This window comes from Parasteatoda tepidariorum, chromosome 12 (genome assembly GCF_982258835.1).
Source record: "Parasteatoda tepidariorum strain Cologne lab strain chromosome 12, Ptep-v5.0, whole genome shotgun sequence".
Taxonomy (NCBI): domain Eukaryota; kingdom Metazoa; phylum Arthropoda; class Arachnida; order Araneae; family Theridiidae; genus Parasteatoda; species Parasteatoda tepidariorum.
Window position 1 is genome coordinate 1,986,568 of NC_141766.1, and position 19,276 is coordinate 2,005,843.

Here is a 19,276-nt window from a genome sequence, read left to right on the forward strand (position 1 = left end):
TTTAATCAATTGTGTTTTTACTTATTTTTGAAGTGAACTGAAATAAGAGTTCTGACGTCATCATATTAGAATTGTATAAATACCAGCACGCACATGACAGCCTGTCAGTAATTTCTCCCATCACTTGCCGTGATGATGCTTCTTGTAAATCAAACCAACTTGTATATAAATGTAAATATGTTTAATAAAATATTAGTATCTCGAAGGAGCTATCTTCGCTTACCTCACTTTTATAAATAATCTTTAATAGTGCTTTATTTACTTTTAAAATATTTTTTAATTACTTCGAATATTTTTTACTAGAACATTTTTGATAAAATTTTTTAACTCTATTTTAAGAATATTTTTATATTATATTTAGAATATTTTTTTATTATATTGCTAAAGGTTTTTGTTCCTTACAAGGCTCTAAAACACATTGCTCTCCCCCATTCTCCAATTATTTTTCTTTCATGCGATGTTTTTATATAAATTTCATTCAAATGTATATATGCTCTTAAAATCTTCTGTTTTTCTGTTGTTTTGTAAAATAATTCTGTTTTTTATAATCACACGCGTTTTATCTATTACGTTATCTTTACATAGAAAAAGAAATTGCAAAAGAAAGTAAGTCAACATGAGCAAGGTATATTTATTTGATTTAGATTTTAATTTTGTTCGATTCCAAAATATCAATAAAGAATTATCTCGCACAGAATATAAATATTTGCAGAATAATACAATTAGCGAATAAAACAAAGATAGTATTTTTTCGACACACAGAGAACTATTGGGAGTAGAGAAATTATTATAATTGTTTTCTAATCACGCAAGTTTTAATTTTACTAAAGACAAAAATAGTATATTTGAAACTTATACCCATCTCTCTCCTATTTATAGTGTTAAAATTTTTCTATTCAAATTTTTATTTTGTAGAACGAAATTTACTTTGCATTGTTAAATTGTTATAAATATAAAATTTGCTTGAGGAAATAATTTTATTTTTTAAATGAATAAATAAAAAGTAATTTTTTGTGTTCTATGTAAGGCAGAAATATGCGGTAAATTAGTATGGTAAACAAACTTTTGATATGTAGATTTATATATGCATAGTATGCGTTATATAATAATAATGATCATGTGTATAAAGAATATTTCATTGAAGTAGTAACAAAAATATTTTGAAAATTAAAATAGAATAATAAAATATTAAAAAGGAATTGTACTTACGTGTTATTATTTGAACTTATAGTAACTTATGCTAATTTAATTTTGAACTATCTTCCAATAGAGTTAGTAAAATAACAATAGGTCAATAATTATAAGAAAAAACAAAAGGAGATGATTTAGTTTTTAATCAGAGAAACTAAAAGATAAAACAGAAAAAGAAAATTTATTAGAAATTTTTAGTAAGGGGTAAGCGGATAGTGAGTCAATTCAAAATATTGACGTGTCAGTGTGGCCGAGAGGTCGGAGTCGTCCTGGAAAGACTGAGATTCAGGGTTCGATCCGCAGAACTGTAAGAAAATATAAAACTCTAAAATAAGCTTTTATTTATTATTTATGTTTCTTCTAGAAGTTTCTAGAATGTTCTAGCATATCGTTCTTGTCACTTCCTGTTATTATTCCTATAAAAGACTAGATGTCTCTAGCCGAGGTCCCAGTTACTTTGTTCACTGTACTTTGTAGGTGTTGAATAAAGCTCTCCAACTTTGTAGACTAAGTCCTAGTTATTCTACGTGACAATATTGTAATGATTTGATAAAGTTGTCGTCAAACACTAACATGACCTATGTAATTAAGAATGCAATTAAATATTTTATTTCGCCGTATAATAAGTCATGAAAATCCTTATCGTTTTAAATACTGACTTTTTAATTTCTATGAGTAGTCAATTAACACCATAGTAGCGCAAAATGATGCTCATGACAGGCAATATATGAAATCAAACGATTCCAAATCCATTATTTTTTGTGTACAATGTAAAAAAAATATTCATTTCGCATTTTTTTTTTTTTTTTGTCTCAATAAATGTTCTTAAGCATTCTATATAATCTCGCAATTATTGGACATCAGTCCTAAAACAATTAAAATTTATTTTAAATTGAATTTTAAACTCTTCCTCACACAATTAAGCCAAACTAATTTTATAAACCCATGCAATCAATTCCCGTGTTTCTCTGTAAGATTGGCTTAACTTTTAATGTTTGAATAAATTAAACTATATGCGTAAATAAAAATGCATATTGAAACACCAGTTTCGGAATTACATAGAAGGAAGATCACATTTGGCCTTTTCATTGAGACCCTTTACTAAAATAAAACACAACGAACCAGCAGGAACGAAAAAAAAAGAAGAAAGAAAACCTGTTGTATACGCTTTCACGGTAGTCTAAATTTTGTATGTAGTTGCGATTTCGAGAAAGTAAAGTAGCGATAACTTGCCAAAGAAAAAAACCGGATTTGAATGGAGGGGGTGACCCTCAGGCCAATCGAAACCCTCACTATAATGATTCAATCCTCCCAGATTTCTGAGGAGTTTTAACCGTTTTACTGACCACCAGGGGCTAAGGTTTCCTCCACTCTTCCTCCCCATAGACAGTTCACTTCCTTTTTCAGGTGCCAACGGCCTTAACCCACCTCAAACTTGGTTTAATAGAAAACTTTAATGCCGTCCTTGCCGGTATCACACCTTTATTTTAGGTGTCTCGGCATTTTTTTTTTGTTAGTTTGCAAGTATACTTGCTTTTATTAGAACTTATCGTATTTTTTAATTTCAAAGACTTTTTGCTGCATGTTTTTGGTAACAATTCAATTTAGGGAACATAAATTATTTTGTCTTACTGTGCTGATATCAGCGATAGTGATTTATTGTGTTTTAACTTTTTATACTGTAATAAAACAATAACTGTCAATACACGCAAAATTTTTTATGCTGATATAAAACGCAAAATGATGGAAAAAATTGTTTAATTTATAATCAATTATCTGCCAATGAATCTTCTTACAATAAAATAACTTTTTTATTTCATTTTAATCAATTATAAGCGCAATCACTTAAAGTAAAAGCAAATAAAAAAAATTTCAGAATTGAGTGCTTAAAATTTTTTAAACATTATGAGATAGGTGAAATTAAGTACAAATTTTTATTCTCCTATATTTTTATTCTAGCATAATACAACTCAATATATAAGTTATTTGCGTTTTGAAAATAATGCTTAGATATTTAAAACCTACAACTAGCTTTTCTTGATAGAAACTTACACACTAAAGCTTATTTATCTTATAATTATAAGGCTCATTTATCAAGTCATTAAATTTATCAAATATTAGATAAACAAAATATATCTTAAATATTTTTTTTAAAAAAAGAAGTGTACTTGTAAATTGCACACAAATTTAATAATTTTAAATAAATAAAGCAAGAATTTTAACAACAATAAAATGCTTAAAGCATAAAATAAAATATGATCTCAGGAAAAGAATTTTATTTTATTTACATGTAACAAAATCAATGCACCAATTCTAAATTACAATAATTAATTTTATATACATCCAATTCAAGAAGCTGTACTTTTCAATGAATCTAGTTTTCCTGCAAAAAATAAAGCAATTTATTTTACTATACATGCATTAAATGTTTACAGAAACAAAATATCAACAAAAAAAATTATTGATTTAAATCAGCTGATTTTTTAAGAGCCATTGATTAAGACAAGCTGAATTTTCAAAAATATGCTATAGAATTTAATTAATAACTGTATCCTTCTTTTTTTTTTTTTTTTTTAAGAAGGTCTGACTTCAGTGATAATGATGGTATTTCGCTAAGAAATAATAAAAGAGACATGCATGTATAAATTATTATAGTCATACATCTCTTTAATAATTACCTTTAAGAAAAGCATTGATTTAAAGAAACAGATTTAGAAAAAATCAATTACTTAAATAAACTGATTATTTAACTATTATAAGTATAAAAATGTTTTCTTACTATATAAGCAATAAAAAAATTATTTAGAGTATGTTTTACAAGTGTTTTTTTTTTTTCATTAATAAGGTTGTTTACTAAGATATGATGAAAGGGATATGCAAGCAAATTATTATTTTATAAAATAGATTACGTGCCAAAGAAACATATTAAAATTATTCACACTTAATTTTTCGATTATATAAATGCAGTTCAGATATATAGCCTATGGATATGAAGAATCATTCTACCCAAGATAACATAAAACATTTTTTTCAACAATGTAGTCTGACCTAAACTAATATAATCTGCTTTAGATATCCAATTGAAAAATCGAATAGCAAACTATAACATTCATTAGAAAGTAGAGCATGAAAAACATAACTTTAATTCTATAATATAATATTATAATATAATATATGACTCTATAATATCATAACTATGAGACTATTGTAGCTGTAATAATATTTTAAAGTAATGTTTAGTATTATTAAAACAATTCATTCGACGTTTTAAATGGTTAATGTAGAAAGAATATCTATAGAAAAACAATTTAAATAAAATATCTTTTTTTAATGATTTTCTTAAACCCTGGAATTTATTAACAATATCCACATTATATTTCATTTTATTTAATGTGACATTATATTAATAACCAAATAGCAGGTACATAATACATTTATCATTTTACTGTAAAAAAAAACATTTTTAGAAAAAGTATAATTTGCTCTAAATACAATAAGAGCAAATTTTAAGGAAAAAATAACTAAATTTACCTTTTTTTTAAATTCCAGAAACAAAGTTTGAATAATTTTCTAAATATATTAATGGGCAATTCGTAACAGTTTGAGATCAATAATTAGGAAATTTTAATAGTACTACTCCATTGAAAATAACCAGTATCAATTATTTAATACTGTTTTTAACCAATATTTATTTAAAATCTGCAATTAAATTCACGACCTCTTTAATAAATTACTTTTAAGTGGGGTTTCAATAATTTTGAAACGAAATCAAAGTAAATGTGTCTAAGCATTTCAGTATTTGTTTGCTCTGTTTTCATTACAAGCCTGTTATAAAAATTTTCTTATCATTTTATTTTTTTAAACTAGTTAGAAAACAAAATTTGAAAAGAAATTATTTTTTACTGTTAAAATAACTATATAGGTTCATAAATGAATAATTAAATATTTTTCATTATTTTATTGAAAATGTGAATATTATATAACATTTAGTTTTTCCATAAGTGTCATCAACATTAACAGTCATATTAAAGCAATTATTTTAACAAATATTTCTTTACTTAAAAGAAAAAAAACTTTTTTAAGAAATACATTAAAACAATTAAAAATTTAATGCTCACGCTAAGATATTAATTTGTAAACACATCATGAATTCGAAATTTTTATGCTAATGCGGCTTCTTTAAATTTTGGGTCGAAAGGCTGATGTATTTTTTTACTTAATTAAACAGCAGTTTAAAAAAATCTATTATACAAGGTTTTAAATTATTTCATTTTTTGCTCCCGCTTTAAAATCAGTTAATAAATAAAGTCCTAAATATATCTTTAATTTGGTCTATTTGCAGAATTTATGAATTTCCTCCTTTGTTTAATTATTTAAAGGTGTTTATAAGTATGTCATTAACTTTTAATATCCTATTAACTTAAAAAATACTTTATTTTGATTTGATTTCTAAGTATATTTCACTCAGAAGTACGAAAGAGAAGGATAATATATTAAGAGTACGGCAAATATTTTTATTTTTAGTAACTGACAATAAGTTGAATGTTTACCAACTATTTTTTTTATGCTCAATTCAAATTGTATTTTATTATAAACTAATGATGATCTTGCTTTTACAATAATTATCATTGGAAAAGACTAAAATTTAGTCCAGAATTGTAGAGGAAATATTTAGAGGACAGGTCTAAATCTAACGTAAATAATTAGACTTGAAATTTTAATTTGTTATGCATCATTTTTAGAAGTGAATTACTTAATGTATAATATTTATAATAAAATTACAAAATAATAATAAGATTTTTTTAACTTAATAAAGTAGTTTTTAAAGAGAAAATTTTTTAATTTATAAATAATAAGATATGTATGAAAAAAATAAGATATGGGAGCCAATTAGAATTAAAATAATAAATAAATAAATGAAATAGATAAATTCTAAATAAAACTTTTGTTGGTCAGGACTCCCACTCATTTTTAGAAGTAAAATTCTATGATTTTTTGAGGAAAGTTTCAATCAATTTTTGGATAATATATTTCCTCTTCGTAGTTATCATCATAAATATATATACTTTCATTAAACAATTAAAGTTACTTTTTTATAGAAAATATGTCAAGTATCCCCTTTATTAAAAACTAAATTTTAAAATTAATACCGAACAAGTATATTTTAGAATAAACAACCACATAAAAATAAATGGAAACCGAAAATAACAAATTAAGTGAAAGATAAATTAGAGAAGATAAATAACAAAAAGCTTTATTTCATGAAAAAAAAATGTTATTATATTGAAAATATAATTGTACTAATAAATAAATTTGAAAAAAATATCCACGAAATATTATTTTAATTTCGAAAAAGTTAAATTAATTATGAAAAACTATTTAATAAAAAAAATTAAAATATACATGATCGGAAGAGCAAAAGATATAGTTACTACTTACTTGTTCTTCTGTAGAGGAATGACTATTCTTCTGAAAAAGGAGACCCCTTAGAGACAAGGGGCTACATTTATCTCCTTTTTTTAAAAACTTCTTCGCCAAATGAGTCTTTTGGCTTGTTGGGTGCATGCAAATAATCAACGACCACCTGCGGTACGATGACATGCAAGATCCGTCACAAACTTATCCCCCCCAAAATGAACAAAAGGCATTGTAAGGAGTGTTACAAAGGAACACCTGCTACTAAATGATGGTCAAGATGACCCAGAGGCGTATCTAGAGAAAATGGCGCTTATGGCAATCCTCCCTATCGGCGCCCCTTCTTAAAATATTTTATATATATATATATAAAATATATAATATTAGAAAAAAAGAGAGAAAGAAGCATGAATTGCCGTTTCGCGCATATTTTTAGCCACGGATTTGCCCGAAATAGATTTGCACGTGGTAAAAATTATATAAATTAACCAAGAAGTTTTTAATTAACTTATTTATAATAACATACAATTAACTCAATGATTTCACATAGAATTTTATCACTTTAGTTGGGTATCAATTGTTTTTTTTCTTTCAAGTTTTGAAGAGTTTGTCAATTTTTTTGGAGAAAAAAACCATTACTTTATGTTTTTTTATTCCTATTCATTTGATTAAACATCGTATTTAAATAGATATTTTAGAAACATTAAAATTCTAAGTAATTAGTTTATTTACATTAAAATCATTTCTTTTATCGTTTAAATCAACAAAGCAAATATTTTCTTCTTTTATAATACCAAATCTAAAAAATTTTAATTAATGTTATCATCATGATTACAAAGCAAGATTAATTCTTTGCGGTAAATATTATTTAATAAAATTGTATAACTTTGAAAATTAAAGATAATTAAATCACCAATAAATCTAAAAACATATTTAATAATAAGTGCATGATTTTTTTCTTCATAATAGTGCAAAAATAAATTAGCTAAGAGAGATGAAAGATTAGATCCTTGTGGTATTCCATCAATTTGAAAAAATATTCTTTTCCATTGTTAAGGTAGTTATTAAAAATACTATGAAAATCGCAATTAAGGATATTTTTAAAATCATAAGTAATAATTCAAAAAGACATCTTTTAGTTTAAAAAGGGGAATGCTATTGAAAAGATCCTGGAAATCAAAAGTCGCAATCGGGTTAATTTTATTATCTTTAATATATTCTAAACTCGAGTGATTATTAGTGATAATTCAAGAAAAAGTTTCTTTAATGATATTGTTAATAATTAATGTTTAAGTAGGTTGAGAAAATGGAAACTATTATGAACATATTTTTGCGGCATCGTGCTTGAAATTTTTAAAAGGAAAATAAAGACAATTAAAGTATAGACATTTTAGTTTCGTTTCGAATTTTTCTTCTTTTTAGGATTATAAAACTTTTTTTTAAAATCGTATGGTAGACTTGGAACTATTCAAAAGATTTAAATATTTAATTAAAAGTTTGTATATTTAAATTAAAAATTCTTATCTTTAATTCTTGTTTGTTCATTTTATACACATAAGTCCGAAGGTGGTTGGAACCCATCAAGTAAACTAGAAAAAGAATTACCTTTGACCTTTGGTAATCCTAATTATTAGTATCAGATAATCATGTATTATTACAATTTTAATGGTTCGATAGGGAAACGTTAAATATTTTATTTTAAATTACAAAATATTACGATAAAATTGTAAGTTACTTTATTTTTCTTTAAACCCATAGAAATTAGTGCATACATTAACTTGAGCAATAAAATCAAATGTAAAAGCATACTTCCCCTTAATAAAAACATTTTTCATCGAATTTAGGTTTTTGATCTTCGTATTCCCCAGAACCTTAGACTAGAAAACAGGTCCTCCCCCTAATATATTTCCTTTAAATTTGAGCTAAATAGAATATTATTTTTATGTAAAGAAACAAAAAAGTAACAAAAGTACAATAATAACTGAAAACACATTTAGAAAATCTGCACTAATATTAAAATGTTAATAACACACATTGATTTCTTTTGTTCATATTTGAATTTGTCACATAATTTTCGCATATTTCACAAAATAAATAAAATGGAGGATAAAAGCTTTATTTCTAAGAAGAAATATTCTGAATTAATGCAATAAATTAAAACTGTTTTGCAATAATCTTATTTTTCCAAACATGGCCATGGCTAAGGTACCAAGGGTATTGTTAAAAAAATCCATAAAAGATATGATAAAAAAATTGCTAAAAGAATTAATTTAAAAAAATATTATTTCGAGCGGGCATAAAATGCTTTTTAAAGGAAGGTAATGTAATATTATTATTAAATATTTTAAATAGTTCTGAGAATTTTCTATAGTTACGGTTTATTAAAACCAAAGTAGGCTGATATGTGACCAAATTACTACGTTAAATCTTAGTTAATAAAAATGTCGTTTCTTAAAATTTGCACTCAAGCGTCAATTAGTTGAAAATATTAAAAAGAAAGAAGGTAGAGAAGCTGATATTATTCAATTGATGTTTATATTAAAAATATTTCTTCATAATTTTTGCATTCTTTTTAATTGTTTTGAGTACATTTGTCAAATTTTTGTGCAAGAATAATAATTATCATTATTTATCTAAATTTTCAGCTTATATTTTTAAGGATTTATTACAAGGTCTATTAAATATCAGAGAGAATAAATGTGATACGGGTTTGAAGTATCAGTTCTGCTCTTGTTGGTGTACAATGACTAGGATGTAAAAGAGCAACAGCCCCGGGCATCCAGCCAAAACGAGCATTCAATATATCAAAGGAACACACTAAAACGTTACATCAATTAGCAATTAGTTTAAGATAATTACAATTATAGAATAATTATTTTTATTATAGAATGAAATACTATAAAAGACAAATATTTCTTAATGTCTAATATTTAATCAAAGAAAGAACATAGCCAATATTGAAATCTAACAAATAGCCCTTGATAAATTTTGTGACAGAAAAAAAAATTAAAGCCAGATAGATTTCCGGATTTCGAAACATTTTCTAGTTTTACTATTCAATCAAATTGGTTTCGATGCCTTTCATCCCACCTGTCTCACTAGTGATTCAGCATATTTTGATACCATTTTTGTTTCGTTCTTACTTCATATTAATTTGTTTGCGACAATTAATTTGTATACCTTTTTTTACTACATTTTTGCGAGGAGTTTAAAAATATAATATTGAAAGCATTAACTGAAATTAATTTTTTTTTATACACCTCTTTTACTTGTATCATTCACACACCCGCAAGCATCTGTCTGCTCTAAATAATGAGATAATATAAATACGTGTGAAGTTATTTAAATTCATAATCATAAGTATTAATTAATTGTTATTTTGAATTGACAATTTCAGTCATTCTTTAGGTATTTAAAACTGCAGCATATCACATGAAAGTATTAAATATATCACTTTTACAATATTAAAGTAAAATAAAAAGGAATTCTGATCCTTAGGAACAGATATTAAGTATTCTTATGATCGAATGATGGGGCAAAATTACCTTTTAAACTAATCAAAAACTTTTTTATATTTTACACTAAAAAATTGCTTATTTTTAAATAATTTATTAATATTCAAATTGTTTAACAAATATGCTCCCGTCTAATGACAACGAAGTATTTTATTTTATCCAGTGATTTATTTATATTTTTTATTTGTTCTTATTTTATTAAATTAAATGAAAATAAAACTTCATTAAAATAAAACTAAAGCTGCCAAAATTTCATATATAGTTTCGATTTACAATTTTAAGAAGTTGTTTCGACTTTGCTTTAAAAATTTAAAAGCCTTTTTAAATAAAAAAAATTTAGAAGCCTTCTTAACTTTAAACACATAACTTTAACAAGAAAAATCAAGGAGTTAAAAATGGAAACAAATATGATCAATAAACAATAAAATCATAAGCTAACTAAATAAATGAATTTTGTGTCTGAAATATAATATTACAAATTAAACATATTTCATATTTAGGGGAAACATGGAAAATTTGGTCATACAGGAGATTTAAACAAATGATGCTTCAGATTTCTTACTTTTCATTAGTAAATAACTATTAAATTTGATGTTTTTTTAAACAAAATTATAAAATTTTTTTATACACTTATTGCTTTGTTGGTTCTTTAACTACTCATCCTTCAGAATAAATTGGGACAAATTACCCTTTAATAAGAACATTTGACCCAGTTTTTTAGCTCTTAAAAAATTATTTATAAAATATATTTTTTAATTTGATAAAGTTTCGAATTTGGGTAAAAAATATTGATGTAAACAGGGGACAAATATTATAAGCTATTAGATAATAAATAATTTCAACTTTAAAATTTATTATGTTAAAAAATGTTTTAATAAAAAACTGTGCAAACTTTTCATGTTTTCCCTAACTGCAACAAAAGTTGATTTAATAAAAACATTTGCTTACCTCCACAGGTGAAAAATTTCTGTCTTCTTGATATCCTACAAAAATTTGATACAGAAATTTCTCGTTCGCGGATTCATGTACAATTAATTTGGAAAATTACAAAATAAAATCAGTTACAATAATTAAGTAAATTAAACAATTAAGCTAGTTGGAACATTTAAGATAATTAAAGAATATCTAAATTTTAAATCAGAAAAAAAATAATAAATTAGGAAAAATATTTAAATTTTGTTTAAAAAGAAAAATTAAAATTGAACGAGGACCAATTTAACGATAATGTGACAAAACGCAAATCTCGAGACAGAATGACCCAAAGAATACTAAGAAGACCCTTCCCCTATTTACAGCCCTAAGAATTTTTTGTTTCAAACAATTTATGACCAGGAATCAGACAAAAGGGTGTTTCGAGGATATCTGATATTTCGGAAGCTGGGAAAAAAAGAGCCCAAGGCAATTTAAAGAAACTAAAAGCATTTTCTCACAGAGTAAAGTGAGGAGGCTATTTGACAACTCTGTGGGTGGTAGCTGGGAAAGAGGGGATATTTTCGTTACCGGAAAGAGTGTTTTATTGCTCTTTTGAATAGAAAAGTGAAGAGTAACAATTTTATAATTGTAAACACTTCTTCGTTTAGATTTTGAAAGGCGTCCGACAATCTAAAAAAGAAAAACAATGTATTATGGGCTTCAGAGGACTCCAGCTCCGAATAAAACTTTTCTAAAAAAGAAGAAAAAAGTGGGATCTGGGGGACCTTTTATGTTATAAATAATAAATGAGTTAGAATTTAAAGAGAAAAAAAAAACAATTAATGCCATGAGATTTTAGACTTTTCGGGGGCCCCTATGGAACTCGGGGGCCAGGGCCCATCCTTAAAAACGGCTCTGGGAGAGACGAAATGCACGTTTATAGAAAAAATGATTTAAAGTTCATATGATCAAATTTAATCTTAACACATAGATCGACAAATACATAATTATTAATAAAGTAAATTTTTGCATTAGCGGTTATTCGTTTAAACATTTAATGGTGCAGAGACATTTTTTTTAAATTTAAATATTGTCTGGGGTAATAAGTAAGTTTAAAATTTTAAGCGGTTAAAAATTTACCCAATCGAGAACCTTTAGATTAAAATGCAACTTCAGTTTACAAGCAACAAATAATTAATATTTAAAATAAAGGATATAACCATCGATATTTTTTAGACGAAGCCATTATCCGAATAAGTCTTTCCAAAATTTAAAAAAAAAAGCGAAATATAAATCTTTTGAATATTTTGAGGACAGAGGGCTTTTTGAATTTTTATAAAAATGCATATGTTTAATAAATAAACAAGCTCGAATTTTTCTATAAGATGTTTATTATTAATTTTTTCTTATTTTCTTAAAATAAAGGGAATTAATTAATGAAAATTTTTTTTTATTGTGCTGCTTTAATAGATAGTTATAAAATACATATGTGCCTACAAATAAGCCTCAAATACATATAAGCCTCAGTGATATTTTCTTCCATTTTATTTTAATTATAATGGACAAATAAGATGCTTTGAAATTAAAAAAAATACTAAGTAAGGTCTTGATAAATTACACAACTCTTTTTTCTCTCAATTTGTAAACAAAAGAATTATTTAAACTTGAGCTTAAGTCATTAATTTAAAATTAAAATTGAGTGTGAATAATATTTCTGTGACTTAAGGGCAAAATTAAAAAAAAAAAAAAAAAAAAAAAAGATCAGTTTGAACAATTAACGATACGTTCCTTAATCTATTCATTCAATAAATAAATTAACCAATTAAAAATAAATAAATTGAACTTTTATGAGTGTTTAAACCTAAAGTCTATCTTTTAATGAATGAAAGGAAATCTATTTCGTAATGCTACGTAATTTAATTTACACAAAAATATTTACTTATTGCAATTATGTTTCCAACATTTCAAATTTTAACATTCGTTTTTTCTTCCCATTAAGACATTGTTTTTAATAATAATACAATAATGAGCATTTAATTCACGAAGTTCACTTTTTGTTACCAAAATATCATTGTGCATATTAAACGATTTTGTTTTATAAAAATAATTATATACAAAAACAAAATATTATAATGTAGTAAACGCCCCTCTGAATCTGCATATACAGAGATACAAACTTGCTCTGCTCCGTTTAGAAAAATATTTTTTATTGAGTGCAAAAGTTACATTTATTGTATGATTCTTTGTTTATTTAATGTAAAACCATTTTCCCTTTCTACGTTTAAATAATTAATAATTGAAAAAAATCACGTGAAACATACTTTTGTTTACTGTTATTTTGTTTTGGTTATTTTGAGAATTATAAATTTTACCAGAATTATCGTAAATTCTGCACGGTTTCGTTTTTGACTACCACTGAATAAAATATTTTAAAGAAAGTGGAGCAGTTGGCATTGCCAGAAAGTATATCGATCGCTATAAAATATAACGTGAAATAATGAAGTGAGCATGATTTCAATACATAAGAAATGATTACTTACAATTTAATCCTTGATTTTCAGAAAATCCTAATACTTCGTTTAAATTACATTTATGGCTGTCTGGTTTAAGCAAGGCAGAGGCGATTCTAGGAAAAAAAGGTACCGGAAAAAAAGGTACGGAAAAAAAGGTACCGGAAAAAAAGGTACCTGGAAAAAAAGGTACCGGAAAAAAAGGTACGGAAAAAAAGGTCCCCGGAAAAAAAGGTCCCGGTAAAAAAGGTACCTGTGTAGGGAAAATTCTGTAGGGGAAAATATTTTAAATGAGAAGATAGGATTGAAGCGCTTTTTGCTGTTCCGTGCATGTTTTTTTGCGTGTCGCGCGTGTTCAAAGAGCTTTTTATCCAACTTTTGTTTCTTATTTATGCATTTATTCTTAAAAAGTTAATTAAATATGAAAATGTTCAATAAAATTGTTTATTTATTTTCTAAGATCATGATTCTACCGGGATTCTTGACTCTTATCTATTGAAAAAGTGTTATCAGGCTACATGAAACTTTTAGGGGAGGGGGAGTAAAATTAATGTGTTTCGCTTATAACGCTTCTAATAGAAATTTTTTGACAGGTGTCATTTTCTTTCATTTTTCGCTTTTTTTAATTTTGTAATAAGTTACAATTGATAACATAGCACAGAACCGCTTCAGTTCACCAATGGCATGTTTGGGAATCGGTTTATGCATTGACGGTCTTACTTGACCCACTGTTTGCCACCTCTTGTTTGCAATATTGGGGGAAAAAATGAAGTTTAGAAAAAGTTTTTGATTTAAATTTTTTTTAAAGTTTTTGATTTATTAAAACATAATATCCCCTAACTATTGAATTTATAATTTAAACCCTAAAATATGACAAAATTATAATTTATCTAAAAAGATATTGCAATAAACAAGGCAGAGCATTCTATATCCACTATCTGGTTAATGTTTAAATATCATTTGCTATCGAATTCGAGAGCATATTTTTCTTTTTTATATTTTGGGTTTTAAAAACTTCAATTTTCGGTGCCATTTCTCTTAAAGATTTTTTCTCTGTTAGTGACTTTTTATTTTCATTACTTTAGTGAATAAATCTAAAAATTATTTTCGATTATTTTTTAAAATTTGTTAAAAATTATAAATATTTGTAATGTCTTAATTGCTTTTAAAAGGCTACTAATGTTCAATTACGTAGTTTTATAAAAGTGAACTCAACCCAGAAGACAAAGAGAACTCCTAGATCAAGCATTGGGAGAAATTTGCCTTCGTGGGGACTTTTCAATGGAACTTAAAAGCATGTGCGTTACATATAGTGTAAACCACGAAAACCATCCACGGTTAGACTGACGGCAAGTGAACTCTAACCCATAATCTGTCTTCCACAGAGGATATTTTACATTAGTACTGTGATCAGTGCGAACTGAGTGCATCTTCTTATTGACCCACCGGCTCTGGCATTCGAACCCGGTGCGGCTCTTGAGCATTTGATTGGTGGTAATGGTGGTGTTATTCGCTTATTTCTCTCTTTAAATAGATAATAATTCTTATTTACTTAATTGGCAATAAGAACAACTTAAAAAATTATCTAAACAGTAACAACTATCATTTTAATTACTTAACATCTTTAGTAATTAATTTACTAATTGAAGCGTAAAAGGTTATTTAACGTTGCATTACAACGTAGTATTATAATGAATGAATTTTTTTTCACATTTATTTACTTTCACAATTAACATTTATTCAATGTACTATATTTAAGAGCAAATTAGAATCAAAATGCTGGAAACTTATCAGAGGCAAACCTTATTGAATATTTTTAGCAGGATTTCATTGATTTAATCATGATTTAAGTCAGCTGGTTTTTTTAAAAATATCATTGTTTCGTATTGAATCGAATGTTATTTTAATACTTAAATATATATTAGTCATTTAATGTATATATGTATTATAATATCTGGTCTTTTACATATTTTAATTTGTAATTATGAAATTTCCAGAAAAAAAGAAACCATTCATTAAAGTAGGATTGCTTTTTTAATAAGTAAATAAAAAAAATTAGTATGCTTGATTTTTTTTTCATGTATTTTTCTTTATTTTTTTTATGATTCATTTATATTCAATTTCCAATTAGTTTGAACAAAAATTGTGCATCCATTATGCATTTGCTAGAAAGTAATTTATAATACAGTAATATTGCCTGCAATATGTAATTATTTTTATTACATTTTCATTGGATTTAAATTATTTTAATATTTATAAAGTTGAATTAAATAAGATGTGTTTTATAAGTAGATCAGTTTTTTCAATTTAAAATAAAATATATCACAAACCTTTTATGACGTAGTTGACAACTTTTTTAACTATTCCTCTAAAAACTTCAGCTTAGACGTATATGGAGAACTTTGTTTCTGCTTACAACAATATATTTATAAACATCATTTTTTATGACATTATTTTTTGAAAACACAAGAAAATTAAAAAATAACTTGATTGGAATACATTAGAGGAAAATTTTTTATTTTTTTGTAAAATAATGACGATTTCGATGTTTAAAATATACAAATTCACAAATATACAATATACAAAAACATAAATAGTTCATTGCTATGAAACTGCAAAAAAGGTATTACATATCATCGTTAAAATATCTTATAAATTTTTTAAATGGTATGTCTTTTAGATGTTAAAGAAAATTAAAAACTTACATTTAGGAATATTTAAATATAAAATTTGCTTTATTTAAAACTGCCATGTAGTATCATCTTTAGCTATTCAAAAAAATTAATAAACTAAAGTAATGAATACAGATTTTAATATGAAATTGGAAATGAATGAAAATTTTGTATGTTGACAATTTTGAGTTTTTAGGGGTTTTAAATTTAGTTAGTTTTTAAATTTACATGTTTTTCTTTCTTAGATTATTAGCTATTGAACTTAAAAATTCTGGGATGTCTAGATTTTGGTTTAAAAACTTAACGCAAAGTGTTTTCAACCTTTTTTGAAGAGTTTCATAGCTCCTCTTTTTTCTATGTGCGATATGCACTCCAGCTTTGATTTGCTGGAAACTGAAATACAAAGAATGGCTGAAACATTCTTAGAAAAAGGGTTGTTAGAGTGAAACCCCCTCTTATTCTTAGTAGGTGTATTCAAGAAACCTCAAGGACATCCATTTGCAGTACTACACATACGTCAAAGTAATTGCAGAAATTTACTAGATTAATGAAATGCACTGATTCTAGCAGTAGACTCACAAAAAAGTACACCAACATCTTTCCTTTTTTTATAACACCAATTTCCTTTTGTTTGCAAAAATTTTAATATAGCCACAAATGCTTGTTTTTTGGTAAAGGCACACTTCAGTGCATCTAACATGATTCAATCTCTAACATACCTTATTGAATTTGATAATCATTGATTTATAATATATATTATTCACTTTGTTAAAATGATATTTGTTTCAGACCAGGGGTTTCCAACTGGCAGCCCGGGGGCCGCATCCGGCCCGCGAAGCCTTTTTTTGTGGCCCGCGGACTAAACTTTACTAGTTGTCATTTTTTTGCGGACAATTTTCGTAAAGAATCAATATGGGTTTAAAATGCTTTTCTCGTTAATAAAAACCTAATTTCTTCGTATCTGTGAAATTTAACATACCAATTGTGCAAAAAAATTTATTTCTCAGGTTTTACACCCAGGAAAATATTTTTTCAAATGCAAAAATAATCATGTATGTGGCTCTATTTTATTTCAGTTCTTTTTGTATTTTGTTAATATAATTTAGCATGTGCGTATCAGAAATTTTCTCGAAGAAATTTTCCGATTTAACTTTTTGAGACCACTCATTTTGGACGAAAATATTTGCACACACATTTGTAAATTTTAAATGTAAATATCTATTCTCTGGTGGTTGTAGCAGACAAATCTCAATTTTCTCATTGAATATTTTGTGTGCTACTATGTAAGTTTTAATAAAAACCTAAGTTATTGTAGCCCGAATTTTTATTATTTATTTAATATTTTTAAAAATATTATTAATAAGAATTAAATATTTCTAAAAATCTACTTCTTATTTTAATTTGTAATTCAATACTTTTGTTTTGTACAACTTATTAAAAATCTGACAATAATATTTAATGTTCTTTCAAACATGAAAAAGTCCTTCATAAAATTTTGATAAAGTTGTGGCCCCACCATTTGATTTGAATTTTTAATTGTGGCCCGCGGCCTCATGTAAGTTGGAAACCCCTGTTTTAGACCATTATAACAGAATCGTCCTTTTAAAAACATTTCTCTGATAATGAAAGTGCATAGAGAAAGTGATTTTTTATTAAAAAATGTAGTTTCATGAATATTGTTTTTAAAAAGAATTAAAAATAAAACCGTCTTTAATGAAATAAAAAAAAAATATTTAAAACTGAATAAAAATAGACATAACAGAACAGAAATGTCTATTATTTATTATTATTTCTTAACAGAAATAATAATAAATAATAGATTTTAAACAAAGCGAAATTTACTTATATATTTCCTAAAAATAGCTGAGAAATGTGTTACAGGCTATTTAATGTAATTTATCAGCGCAAAATAACGCGTGTTTGAATAAGTTCTTTGAAATTAAATTTTTTTTATGCCGAAATCTTAAATTAAATCTTAACCGTGTTAAAATGAAATGTATTAACAAAAAAATATTCTTAATAAAATTCAGTATTAAAATAATCCCTTAAAAGACTACCTATCTGGTATAAGACTCCTCATTTTATCAAAATAAATGAATCATAACTGTTAAAATAGGGTGAAAACAATTTTGCAGAGAATTGTATCTCCACTAATTACTTAAAAACTGACATATGTTTTAAAAAAATCCTTGTTTAATTAAGAAAAGAAATATATTTAACAAAAAAATATCTAGTTTAAGAAACTCCTTCTTAGAAATGAAAAAAATTTCTTGCGTCAAATCCCTCCTCCTCCTACTTGCACTATTTAACGAATCTGAATCAAAATTATGAAACGGCAAGAAAACTATTCATAACGTTAGCGTCGTGTCAACTACTTCTATAAACTATTAGTCAAATAAAGAATAACAGACATTCTGTAACAGAAACAACAAAAAAATTTTAAATAGTCTTTTTATCATATAAAGGAAGGGGAAAAAAGTAACATTGTGCTTAAATGTTCTTTCTCCTTTACCTCAATTAACAGAACTAAATATCAATTAATATGAACTTAAAATATTTCCATGACACCAACCATCCGAATCAGAATTTTCGACAATAAAATAACTTAATAGAGATAAACGTATCTCTTATAAGAAATAAAAAACCTATAAATAAATAAATAAAAGACGAAACCTCTTATAACAATTTAAAATCTTATAAAAAGAAAGAAAAAATGCATCCGACACAAAAGTCCTCCTACCTTCCTCAATCGGCTAATATGAATATCTATACCCTCTTTCCAATTTATCATTTAAAATAAAAAAAATAGCATCTTTTACATTAAACATATTAAAATGCATCTTCCCCTTAGAAAAATAAAATAAATAAATAAATTAAATACATCCAGCTTCTAAGAAAAGAAATACCGTGACTCTAATTAAAAAAGAGCAATACATTCCTTTCTCCACAATTAAAGAATAAACATCAAACACAGAAATCCACCCACCTTCCTTAATCGGCTCATATAAATATCAACACCCTTTTCAAAAAATATCATTTAAAATGAAGAAAAAAATAGCAC